The sequence below is a fragment of the Nomascus leucogenys genome, chromosome 1a (genome assembly GCF_006542625.1).
Source record: "Nomascus leucogenys isolate Asia chromosome 1a, Asia_NLE_v1, whole genome shotgun sequence".
Lineage (NCBI taxonomy): Eukaryota > Metazoa > Chordata > Mammalia > Primates > Hylobatidae > Nomascus > Nomascus leucogenys.
The window spans coordinates 37,421,943-37,435,355 of record NC_044381.1 but is presented as its reverse complement, the minus strand read 5'-3'; the positions used below and the strand labels follow the sequence as shown (position 1 = coordinate 37,435,355).

Sequence of the window (13,413 nt, the reverse complement as noted above, 5' to 3'; positions counted from 1 at the left end):
GTTTGTATTCCAGAATTTCTTTCTAGAATGCTCCAAAATTCCCATCTCTGAACCTATGAAGTCTTCCCTAGAATCTGCAAGTTCTCAAAGTCTTTAGAGACTTGCTGGTCACTTGCTGGACAGGGGTTCTGTAAAAGGATTCTGGGGAGTTTGACTCAGTGTTCAACAAAGGCCCTTCCAAAGTTTTAGGGTCTGATTCTGGGATTCCCAAGGGGACCTGGAGCCTTTCTCATGTCTTCTGTGGAAGAGCACCTGCTTCATCCTCTGTTGCAACACAAAGAACCATTGTGAAGCTCCATGGTGAGTTTCTATGAATTTATTCCACCACGTGTGGCTCAGGCAGGGATGGATTTACAGGTATGCCTGTGCTATGTTTCATATTCAAATGTATAGTTCCAACAGTTTACTTTATCAGCTGTACTCTTTGTCTTCCTTGTGTTCTGTCAAGCATCAAATCCAGTGTCATCTCTGTGTGGGTACCCTGCAAATGCTAATTGGTGGTGACAAAATAATGATGTTGACTGACGAATCATTTGACCCCATAAAACTGATGAATCATTTGGTTGGAGAGTCCCGGGTTCAGCAGTTATGTAATGTTGCTTCACCAAACAGGTATTGTTTCATACCTCAGAGCAACATGGAACATTTTGCCAGGGCCTAGTTGTTTCTATTCACAGCTGAAAAGGCTTCTCTGAAGAGTAGAACTTTTTTTTTTTTTTTTTTTTTTTTTTTTTTTAAATCAACCCTGTAGACAGACGTTTCATGTAAGAGATACAGCTGTTTGCTTTGATTCAGGCTTCTACCAAAACTGCTACTCAAACTCCCACACTGATTGGCAATCAACTGAACAAACAGATGGAGCAAGAGCCTGAATCAGATCATAAAACAAATAAACGAATTCATGTGAGTCTTAACACTTCAATGGTATTGTTCCCACCTTCCTGTGGAAAGGTATGGACATCTTAAAATAAACAGGCTATGGAGGCCTGGCGCAGTGGCTCACACCTGTAATCCCAGCCTTTGGGAGGCCAAGGTGGGCAGATCACGAGGTCAGGAGATCGAGACCGACCTGGCTAACACGGTGAAACCCCATCTCTACTAAAAATACAAAAAGTTAGCCGGGCGTGGTGGCGGGCGCCTGTAGTCCCAGCTAGTTGGGAGGCTGAGGCAGGGGAATGGCGTGAACCCGGGAGGTGGAGCTTGCAGTGAGCCGAGATCACACCACTGCACTCCAGCCTGGGTGACAGAGCGAGACTCCATCTCAAAAAAAAAAAAAAAAAAAAAAAATTAAAATTAAAAATAAATAGGTAAGTTTTTGGTTAACCAAAACTTTGACAATTTTTGACCTCCAAAAGTGCAATTTTATATGGTTCAACCTAATGAAAGGTTTAAGAATTCTCAGAATGTCTATGTTTCAGTATAGGTATCTGTCAATATAAAAATTAGCACACTCCTAATACTTGCCTCTGGGCAAATTCATGCTTGTTCTTACTTGGTATCCCTTTTTAGGTAATGAAGAAAATGTATTTCACATGTTTTCTAAAAATTAAAAGTCAAAAATTTTAATTGAAAATTAGAATTTTAAACAGAATTTTTTTCCTTTGCTACAGAATCCAAAATCCAGTACATTTTGCAAATTGGTGCAAGTTGTGCAGATCTGACCCACTGACCTGTGGTAGTCAGTCTACACAATCATGAACAACTTTTTTTTTTTTTGAGAAGGAGTCTCGTTCTGTCACCCAGGCTGGAGCGCAGTGGCGTGATCTCAGCTCTCTGCAACCTCTGCCTCCCGGGTTTAAGTGATTCTCCTGCCTCAGCCTCCTGAGTTGCTGGGATTACATGGGTGCGCCACCACACTCAGCTGATTTTTATATTTTTAGTAGAGACGGGATTTCACCATGTTGGTCAGGCTGGTCTCCATCTCCTGACCTCATGGTCTGCCTGCCTAAGCCTCCCAAAGTGCTGGGATTACAGGCATAAGCCACTGTGCCCAGCCATGAACAATTTTTAAAGCATGAATTCTTTTTTTTATTATTTTTTGAGACAGGGTCTTACTCTGTCACCCAGGATGGAGTGCATGATCTCAGTTCACGGTAGCCTTGACCTCCTGGGCTCCAGTGATCCTTCTACCTCAGCCTCCTGAGGAGCTGGGACTACAGGTGTGTGCTACCACGCTTGGCTAATTTTTATATTTTTGTAGAAGTGGGGTTTGCCGCGTTGCCCAGGCTGGTCTGGAACTCCTGGGCTCAAGCAATTTGCCCACCTCGGCTTCCCAAAGTGCTTGGATTACAGACATGAGCCACCATACCCAGCTGTGAATTCCTTTTGATAAGATATGCTCTCTCCAGTTGCCAAAGTCCTCTATGCTATCTACAGGTTTGCTTGAACATTTGTATTTTCCTATAGGGCCCTCCAGCATTTCAATTTTCCACCTCTGTCTTAGATGACACTGATATCTCATTGCTCCTCCTCCGATGTAATGAAACTTTGATGAAGTCAGGGTGTTAGGAGGGGAAGCCATACTTCCTCCAGGGATTCCACCTTATGGCCACTATTTTTCTCACAGTGAGAACAAAAGGAGACAAGATTCCAGGAGAAGATGCTCAGCTTCTCTCAAATCCAAAAGATGCAAATTAAAGTAAGATAACTTCTTATTTTTAACCTCTAAGTTTTATAAAATTAAATAGATTAAATAATATTTAGGGTTGGTGTGAGTGTGGAGAAGTGAGTTCCCTCATTTACTGGTGAGTTGATGTAATTTTGTTGACCAAAAAATTGGAAATATTTATGCTTTGTAAAAAAGTACATACTGTTTGCCTCAATGAATCCACTTATAGTCTACAAAAGTAGTCACACAAGCATGGATATTATATTCACATATTCAAAGATTTTTCTGTAGTATAGTTTATAATATAAAAAAACTGAAAAGAATCTGTAAGTTTATCAATAATGAGATTTTAAATTATGGTTACATGTGATGGTTAAGCAGAAGGAGTTGTATCTGTGTGTATAGTTGTATCTGCGTGTAATGAAAAGGTGTGCAGGATAACTGTAAGTACAAAAAAAAACAAACTTCAGGACAATGTTTATAGTATGATCCTATTAAAAAACCAAAATAATAATACATTATTTGGCAAAACTCTCCTTCATAAATAAGGGAGGGATAAAGACTTCTTCACACAAACAGAGGGAGGGAGTCCATTACCACTAAACTTGCCTTACAAGAAATACTAAAAGGAGTTCTTCAAACTGAAAATGAAAGGCTGCTAATTAATCATATGAAAACATATGAAAGTATAAAATTCACTGGTAAAGGTACATATATAGTCAAAAATATTAAGAGTAACTTTACAATAACTCATTGATACACAACATAAAAGATATAAAGTGTGATATCAAAAACAGAATGTGTATGTGTGTGTGCAGAGCTTTTATACAGGATCAAAGTTAAGTTTTTATTAACTTGAAATGGCCTAGTATAACTATAAGATGTTTTAATATGCCTCATAGCAATCATGAAGCAAAAACTTAGCAGATACACTAAGATGAAGAGAAAGGAATCAAAGCATACCACTACTGAAAATCCTCAAATCACAAATAGAGACAGCAAGAGAGGAAAAAAATAGTAAAAGAGCTGCAAAGCAACCAGAACACAATGAACAAAATGACAATAATCAATCCTTCTCTACCAATAATTACTTTAAATGTAAATGAACTAAATTTGCTGATCAAAAGACACAGGGTGGCTTTATGGATTTAAAAAATACAAAAATAAGGCCAGGCCCGTTGGCTCACACCTGTAATCCCAGCACTTTGGGAGGCAGATGTGGGTGGATTGCTTGAGGCTGGGAGTTCGAGACAAGCCTGGCCAACATGGCAAAACCCCTTCTCTACTAAAAATACAAAAATTAGCTGGGTGTGGTGGTGAATGCCTGTGGTTGCAGCTACTAGGGTGGCTGAGGCAGGAGAATTGCTTGAACCTGGGAGGCAGAGTTGCAGTGAGTTGAGATTGCACCACTGTACTCTAGTCTGGGAGAGAGAGTGAGACTGAGTCTCAAAAAAAAAGAAAAGAAAAAACAAGACCCAACTATATGTTGCTAGAAGAGACTCACTTCACCTTTAAAGTGACACACAGACTGAAAGTGAAGGGATGAAAAAAGATATTCCATGCAAATGGAAAGCAAAGAGCACAGGGGTAGTTATACTAGACAAAATAGGCTTTAAGTCAAAAACTAACAAGACAAAGATGGTTATTATATAATGATAGAGCAGTCAATTCATAAAGAGGACAGAACAGTTGTAAATAATATGTGCCCAACATCAGGTACACTTAAATATATAAGGCAAATATTCACAGATCTAAAGGGAGGAATAGACAGCAATACAATAATAGCAAGAGACTTTAATACTCCACTTTCAACAATAGATAGAACATTCAGACAGGTAAACAGTAAGAAAACATTAGACTTGACCTAAACTTTAGACCAAATGGACTTAACAGACATAAATAGAACATTCCATCCAACAGCAATAGAGTGCACATCTTCTCAAGCACACATGGAACATTGTCCAGGACAGAGCAAATGTTGGGCCACAAATCAAATCTTAATAAATTTGAGAAGATATAGATCATATCAAGTATCTTTTTGGACCACAATGTTATGAAACTAGAAATCAATAACAGGAGAAAAATGGGAAAGTTCACAGATACATGGAAATTAAACAACATGCTTCTAAGCAATCAATGGGTAAAAGAAGAAATCAAGGGGGAAAATGAAACATTTTGAGACAAAGAAAAATGGAAACAAAACATACCAAAACTTATGGGATGCAGCAAAAGCAGTTCTAAGAGGGAAATTTATAGCAAGAAATGCCTGCATTAAAAACGAAGAGGCCAGGCATGGTGGCTCACCCCTGTAATCCTAGCACTTTGGGAGGCCAAGGTGGGTGGATCACTAAAGCCCAAGAGTTTGAGACCAGCCTGGGCAACATAGGGGATCCCTATCTCCACACACACACACAAAATAATAAAACATAAAATTAGCCGGATGTTGTGGTATGAGCCTGTCATCCTAGTTACTCAGGAGGCTGAGGTGGGAGGATCACTTGAGCCTGGGAGGTCAGGGCTGCAGTGAGCGGAGATTGTGTCTCTGCACTCCAGCCTGGGCAGCAGAGCGAGACCCTGTCTCAAAAAAAAAAAAGAGATTTGGACTTGATGTTTCTGTGGTAAACAAAAGAAGTGAGGTGATGGATAGGTTAATTAGCTTGATTTAATCATCCTGTATATACACACATCACATTGTACCCCATAAATGTTTATGATTTGTCAATCAAAAGTAAAGAAAAGCAATGTTGAAAGCATTGAGAGAAAAGTTAGGCATTCAAAATGCAATATTTCTCTGAACTGTAGTTTTCTTATTTGTATAAAACACAACAAAATAAAAAATCATGTTGCATATTCTAAATATATATAATTTTTATTTGTCAGTCATACTTGAATGAAGCTGGGAAGGTGCGGAGCTGGGTTGGCGCTGCCTGGGGAGGAAGAGCCGCGGCGGGATTGGTCTAGGAGGAGGCCTATGCCCGGCCTGCGGTGGTGGGTCTTGCCGCACTAGGGCTGCTTCCCGCCCTCTCTTCTGCTCCAGCTTTGCCCACTTCCGCTTGCCAGCGGGCTAGGCACGGAGGAGACCTGCCGGAGCCACGGAGGATGAGGTGGCCCGCAATGCCAAGAAGATGGACGAGATGGTGCAGGAGAAGAACACGGCCGGAGCACTGAGTTTGTTAACCGAGCTTCAGAATATTCTGGAATTACTGCGGTCCATAGGAACTGGAATGTTACTTAATGTTAGTCTCAAGCAGAGTGCAGATGAAGAAGTTACATCTTTAGCAAAGTCTTTCGTCAAATCCTGGAAAAAGTTACCAGATGAGCCATCAACTGAGAAAGACCCCAACGAAAAGCGAATAGAACCTGCAATGACATCGCAGAATAGCAAAAGAAAGTAGCTCCAGTGGCAATGTAAGCAGCAGAAAGGATAAGACAAATGCTTGAGATATTTGTTTCATCTGTTCCTCGGCAGGAAGCGCTTCTGATTCTGTGCTGATGAAGTACAGGGAGATGCTTGCTGCAGCTCTTCAAACAGGAGATGACTGCATTGAAATGGGAGCTGATGAGGAAGAATTAGGATCTCGAATTGAGGAAGCTATAGATCCAGAAAGAGGGAATAAAGGCATGAAGTACAAAAATAGAGTCCGAAGTAAGATATCAAATCTTACAGATGCAAAGAATCCAAATTTAAGGAAAAATGCACCGTGTGGGAATATTCCTCCTGACTTACTTGTTAGAATGACGGCAGAAGAAATGGCTAGTGATGAGCTCAAAGAGATACACAAAAACTTGACGAAGGAAGCCATCAGAGAGCATCAGATGTCCAAGACAGGTGGAACCCAGCCTGATTCGCTCACATGTGGCAAATGTAAAAAGAAGAATTGCACTTCCACACAGGTACAAGCCTGCAGTGCTGGTGAACCAATGACAACGTTCGTTGACTGTAATGAATGTGGAAATCTACAGAAGTTCTGTTGAGATGGAAAAATTGGCAAAATATCTGGGCCACTAAGAAAATGGATTTTGTAATTAGCTTAAACCTAGGACAAGCAACTAGTTTTCCTGCAAATCAGATTTTTAGAGCAACATACATCCCGCGGGTTAGGCTTTGTTTTTGACCCAGCATCCCTTCCTTAAGTGCCTTCTGTAGTTCCTGATCAGTAGGGAGACCACAGGATAATTGTATGGGATCTGTTTTAAAACGTCTTTTTCATTTTTATAAATAAGTCGATATTAAACTTTTATAAATTAAACTTCTTGCAATTTATTTTTTTTTCTTAAAGGAAAATATACCTTAACTTTTTTTTTTTTTTTGAGACAGAGTCTCACTCTGTCACCAGGCTGGAGTGCAGTGGCACAGCTCACTGCAACCTCCACCTTCTGGGTTCAAGCTATTCTCCTGCCTCAGCCTCCCGAGTAGCTGGGACTACAGGTGCACACCACCACACCCAGCTAATTTTTGTATTTTTAGTAGAGACAGGGTTTTACCATGTTGGCCAGGATGGTCTCGATCTCTTGATCTTGTGATCCACCGGCCTTGGCCTCCCAAAGTGCTGGGATTACAGGTGTGTGTCACCACGCCTGGACTTTTATTTATTTATTTATTTATTTATTGAGATGGAGTCTCACTCTGTTGCCCAGGTTGGAGTGCAGTGGCACGATCTCAGCTCACCATAATCTCTGCCTCCTGGGTTCAAGAGATTCTTCTGCCTTAGCCTCCTGAGTAGCTAGGTCTAGAGGTGTGCACCACCATGTCCTGCTAATTTTTGAATTTTAAGAAGAGACAGTGTTTCACTATGTTGGCCAGGCTGGTCTCTAACTCCTGACTTTGTGATCCGCCTGCCTCAGCTTCCCAAACTGCTGGGATTACAGACATGACCCACGGTGCCTGGCCAACTTCTTTTTAACAGTGTGAAATATACACAGTAGAAATTCTGTTATTAGTACATAAATGGAAATACTTTTTTTCCCATATTGGCGTGTATCTACAAATATTAAAGGAGGAGAAAATGTAATATACTTTTAAGTTTACCATATATGGTGTGTATTCAAATAACATGTGACCAGCTTATCAAAATTGTATATAATATTTGAACTAACTTATTAATTTGATTTTCATTATTATGTCCAAAAGCTTGGGATGCTAGCTACTACTTTGCATCTGTAAATAACTATGATCCTCATTTCTTGTAATTTCTTGTGCTTGTATATTACTTGTTCTTAATAGATTTTACTTTGGAAACAAGACTTTGTTGATATCAGTTTTGTTTTGTTTTGTTGTTAATTTACCTGTTTGACTTCATAATGTATGTTAGTTTCGCAGAAGAACACTTGTAGATTAGAAGGCTTTTCATAAATCCCCTCACAGGCAAAGAGGCAAACTTCCCACTATTTTATTTCCCTCATAGGAAGACGTACTGGAAAGAAAATGTTTAGCATCTTAGTATAGTGTAGCTATTCTGAACAGTTCATGACTTGATCTTGGTCTGGAAATCTGTACTGACCACGGATTAAGCTTAAGGATTGTAGAATCATTAAAGCTGTGGTCTTTTCATGTGGAGGTTGATAGAAAATATTTTTGTCCTAAGTCTTGTTTGCTGACTTTTTCTGTCAATGAGGGAGGTTATTGAACAAACTGAATCTATGGGCTATAGCAAGTAGCTTTACAGCAGATCTTACCATGAAGTTTTACTTTGTGTTTAAGTGGGTACCACTTTTTCTGTTTAGAATAATTAAAAAAAATGATTTTCACAGGTTCCTTGGGATATGTTTGCTCTAGCAACCTTAAAGGCCAGTGTTGCAAAGTACATTTTATCATGCTGAATCAGCATTCTATCACACACCTGTAGAAAGACCTCAGTACATGCTTTGCACTCTGCGCCCCCTTCCAATTTCTTATTGCAAATCATTTTGATGTAATACGGAACACAGCATTTTAAAATGTCCATGGTAAGAATTGGCCTACTGGTACCAACTCACCTCTATTTTGTCAGCTCATAGTTGAAGCTTTTGTTTTATCGTTTTCAAAAATAAAGTATATTTTTGGAAGAATGAATTTAAGAATGAAGAAAAGCTGTGAAAAATGCCGCAAATTACCATATATGTGTATTTTGATATGCAGATGTAGCAATATGCATAGAGAGAGTCTAGTAAAGTGGTCTTCAACTTGGGGAGATTTCGGACCAGGAGACATTTGGCAATGTCAATAGACATTTTTGATTTTCATGCCTGGGTGAATAGACCAGGGATGCTGATAAACAACTTGTAACAAAGAATTAACTGGCTTCAAAATCAACAGGACTGAGGCTGAGAAGCCCTGGCTGAAAATTGCTATAAGAATATTGGCAATGATCTCTAGCATTGATAGGGACATTAGGATGCGGTGTAGGGAACAATTTTTTAATTTTTTAAATTATTTATTATTTATTTTTTAAATTTGAGACAGGGTCTCACTGTGTTGCTCAGGCTGGAGTGCAGTGGTGCGATCTTGACTCACTACATCCTCCGCCTCCCAGGCACAAGTGATCCTCCTGCATCAGCCTCCTGAGTAGCTGGCACTGTAGGCATACACCACCACATCTGGCTAATTTTTGTTGCCTAGGCTCCCACAGTGCTGGGATTACGGGAGTGAGTTGCTGTGCCAGGCCTTTTTGTCATAATTTAAACAGCGTACTTTTTTTCAACAGGTAAGTTGCTGGTTCCACACCTCTTCAAAAAAATATAACAAATGAAAGGTTTGAAAACATCTGGGTCGCTTCTCCAGCCTCACCCCTATAATATGCATCGTTGGTTTCTTTATTCACCCTTCCAGATATATTTATGCATACCAAACCAAGTAGAAATATAGCTTCTTATTCTCTCTTTTTCTTTCCCACCATAAGGTACATATTATATTTGGTTTAGCACTTTTTTCCTTAACAATATGCCTTACACTGTTGTATTGACAGTTGTATTGAGTCATTTTACAATCATATATATATATTTTGAGACAGAGTCTCACTCTGTTCCTTAGGCTGGAGTGTAGTGGAGCAACATTGACTCACCGTAACCTGTGTCCCCCGGGTTCAAGTGATTCTTCTGGCTCGGCCTCTTGAGTAAGCTGGGATTACAGGCACGCACCACCACACCTGGCTAATTTTTTGTATTTTTAGTAGAGATGGGGTTTCACCCTGTTGGCTAGGCTGGTCTCGAACTCCTGACCTCAGGTGATCTGCCTGCCTCAGCCTTCCAAAGTGCTGGGATTACAGGTGTGAGCCATGGGTGCCTGGTCTTACAATCATATATATTCCTTTGAAATTAAAACAAATGAGAAATACTGAACCTTGGTTGGGAGGGAGTTGGAATTGTCAGGAGGGGTTAGTCATTTTCATTCACAAAGATGACTGTTCCACTTCTAGCAGCTGGGAAGCTAAAGAATAATTTAAAAATTGAGACAAAAATAGCTATTGCAGGCATAGAAGTAGGTACCAGTAGATGATGAATTTGCCTTCTCAGTACTGATGTTGCTCTGTTGAGAACGATAATTCCATGTCTTTAGACATCAGTGCTTTTTATCCAGGAATACCTCTCCAAAGCACTCCAGTGCTCACATGTCTGCTCCTACTCACTGCACTGAACTTAGAGGGTCCACATGCCCAAAGGGCAGGGCATCGAGGGCAGCCTCTTGTCAAGAGACAGTGGAAACTGAGGCCCTCAGTCCTTCAGCCCGTGGAACTGAAATTCTGCCAACAACAGATTCTTCCCTCATCCAGCCTATCAGACACCCAGATTACAGCCTCAGGGGGGCCCCTGAGCAGAGGACCTGCTAAGCTGTGCCTGGACTCCTCACTCATAAACACTGTGTGATAAGAAATGTGTGTTGTTTTGAGCCACTAAGTTTGTTGTGATTTTCATGCAACAATAGATAACTATCACAGTTGTGAAATCACCACTTTTCACAATGACTAAGAGCCAAAGCAGGTGCCAATCACTAAAATTTCCTTGTCAAGGAGGGCACTGTAATGTCATTCCACTGGCGAAGAGAACATGGAGCAGACTTCCTGAGTTTCAAGGAATCACAGGAAACAAAATCACCTCCACTACAAGCTGGGACCTGCAAGGTGTGTGTGTGAGAGAGACGTGAGCTGAGACCTGCAGGGTGCGTGTGTGTGAGAGATGTGAGCTGGGACCTGCAGGGTGCGTGTGTGTGAGCGATGTGAGCTGGGGTCTGCATAGTGTGTGTATGTGAGCTATGGAAGCTGGGGTCTGCAGGGTGTGTGTATGAACAATAGAAGCTGGGGTCTGCAGTGCGTGTGTATGTGAGTGATGGAAGTGCCATCCTGATGTGTGTTTCTGCTCCAGAAGAGCTTCAGATCTCGGGTGTAGTCATTCTTGAAAAAATTTTGGAAATAGATAGCAGTGATGGCTGTACAACATGGTAAGTGTCGTTCATGCCACTGAATTGTAACTCAAAATACTTACAATGGCAAATTTTATGTTACATATATTTATTAAGAAAAGATAAATACAAAACAGTGTAGAGTCAAATTCTCAACAGTGCACAGCACATTCTCCAACCTCTAAAGGGAAACTTGCATGGAAAGCCTGTGTTCTTTCAAATCCTGGCAGTAGAAGAGTAAATTGGTAAACAGCTGCCAGTTGGGCAAAAAACAAAAAGCCCAGGTGTTGCCTTAGGTTTTTGTTTTTCCCTCCAGGTAGGAAATGAAGGAGCCCAAGCATTCCCAAAGGTGAACTTCAGGTGGACCTAAAATGCTAAAAGTTTGTGTTGTTCTCTTCTACAAAAAGCTAAATTAGGTACTAGGGCTGGGGCAAAGCATTAGATAAACTGGAAAAAAGAAAAGAAAAACCCCTAAAAATAACGAAAAAAAAAAAAAGAAGAAGAAAGAAAAAAAACCCATTTTAGATGTTACGAGAGCCTCCCATTCCCCATTCTAGGCATTTCTTGGCAGCTGTAATGTTAACTCTCAAATGCCAATTGCACTGTTGAAGGTTTGAGTAAACTTGAAATGGAACGGAAAATTTTAAAAACTTGAAATGAGAGGGAGTTTTTAAAAGCTGGCTTTGTGTCTTATGGCTACCGCATCTAGATATATGATAAAAAACATATTCTATGCTTGTAATTTGATAAACATTGGAGGAATCATCCTGATCAGGAAAGCTGCCAAAAGCAAACAAAACCCAGGATGGTATACGACTGCCTTGCTTGTTGCAGCTGGTGAGGGAATTGAAATGCAAGTTTTTGAGTATTAAAATGAAAATAATTTCCATAACTGACAATTTTTAGTATGATTTTCACCTATGGGAGCCTCTGAAAAAAGGGAGACAATGTGAAAAGACAGGCAATCTCTAATCGGAGATACACTTTTAGAATTTTAAATATGAGTTTTTAGTTCCTAAAGAGCTCTTGTAAGATCAGATGCCTACGCCTTAGAGTCTGATAATTTTCTGGCCCCTGAGCGTATTTTTGAGTGGGTCCATTTGGGCTCAGCAAATAACAAGCCAAACAGGGCTTAGGAAAGCCTTGTCCATCACTGGGACCAGCAACACCGCTTTCCCACTCTTCAGGGCTTTGGCTTTGCTACAGCGGAACAAAAGCTGTTGGCTTTTTGTGGGGAATCCTAACTCACAGATCCTAATTGCCTGGACCTGACTCCGAGATGAAACCTTATACTATCTGCTGCTGGCTCTTTCAGCCTCAGCACAAACTGTGCTGAACGAAAAACTCTATAAGCACAATAAACAGAACTCAGACTCTGGTATCACTGCAGATTAGGACATGCCTGCCTGGGATCCCAAACTATGAAAACATCATGGATGCTGGCTAGACTGTGTGCGTCACACACAAATGCCCACAAGAAAGGGCTTGTTCTCTTATGGGACCATCTGCAATCAGGCTTCTGATCAGCCTCATATGTCTGACCCAAAAACTAATTGCGTTCCTAAACTTGTGATTTCTGTCCCAAACAAGTTTCAGGTGGACACACCACAGGGACTCTGAACTCCCTGCCTGCTCCTGGCAGATTGGACTCGTGACCCCCTTTGGGGGATGACTTTTGCTGCTGTCTGTTGATTATTTTATTTGGCTTTCTGGATTACTTGCAGCTTGCAACAACAGTCTTCCTTATGTTTCTCCTGGTATACACACTTCAGTAAAGCAAATTGATCTATTTAAGCCCATTTTGAATTTTTTTTTTTTGTGAGACAGTCTTGCTCTCTCACCCAGGCTGGAGTGCAGTGGTGCCATCTACACTCACTGCAAGCTCCACCTCCCGGGTTCACGCCATTCTGCTGCCTCAGCCTCCCGAGTAGCTGGGACTACAGGTGCCCGCCACCACGCCCAGCTAATTTTTTGTATTTTTAGTAGAGATGGGGTTTCAGGGGGGGTTTCACTGTGTTAGTCAGGATGGTCTTGATCTCCTGACCTCGTGATCTACCTGCCTTGGCCTCCCAAAGTGCTGGGATTATAGGCTGAATTTTTTTTGTAATTCAAGATTTCATCCTAATTTCTGAACATGGCATGTCTTTTTACTTAAATTGCGTAATAATGTTTTCCTGTGACAATGTTTTTGTTCCTCTTCCAGACAATCCTTCCTGACGACATGTCTGAATGAAAGTAGGGTATGATTTCAAAAACGTAAAGTTATGATTGCTGAAAAGGACACACTGATTTTGCAATAATGAGAGAAAAAGCAAAATCCTAGTATCTGGAAGGTCCAGGAAGGGGGAAGGCATTCGTGATCTCTGTTGTTCAGGGCTCTTCCTGAAAGCTCTCTCCTCCTCTGGAAGAAAACCCCCCTGTGCTGCCTTTC

General features: G+C 40.8%; 1 pseudogene; it reads left to right on the top strand.

Moving 5' to 3' along the window:
- LOC100600789 overlaps positions 1-6,770 on the top strand; it is a 30,906-nt pseudogene extending 24,136 nt beyond the window's left edge.
- Positions 6,771-13,413: the final 6,643 nt, after the last annotated feature.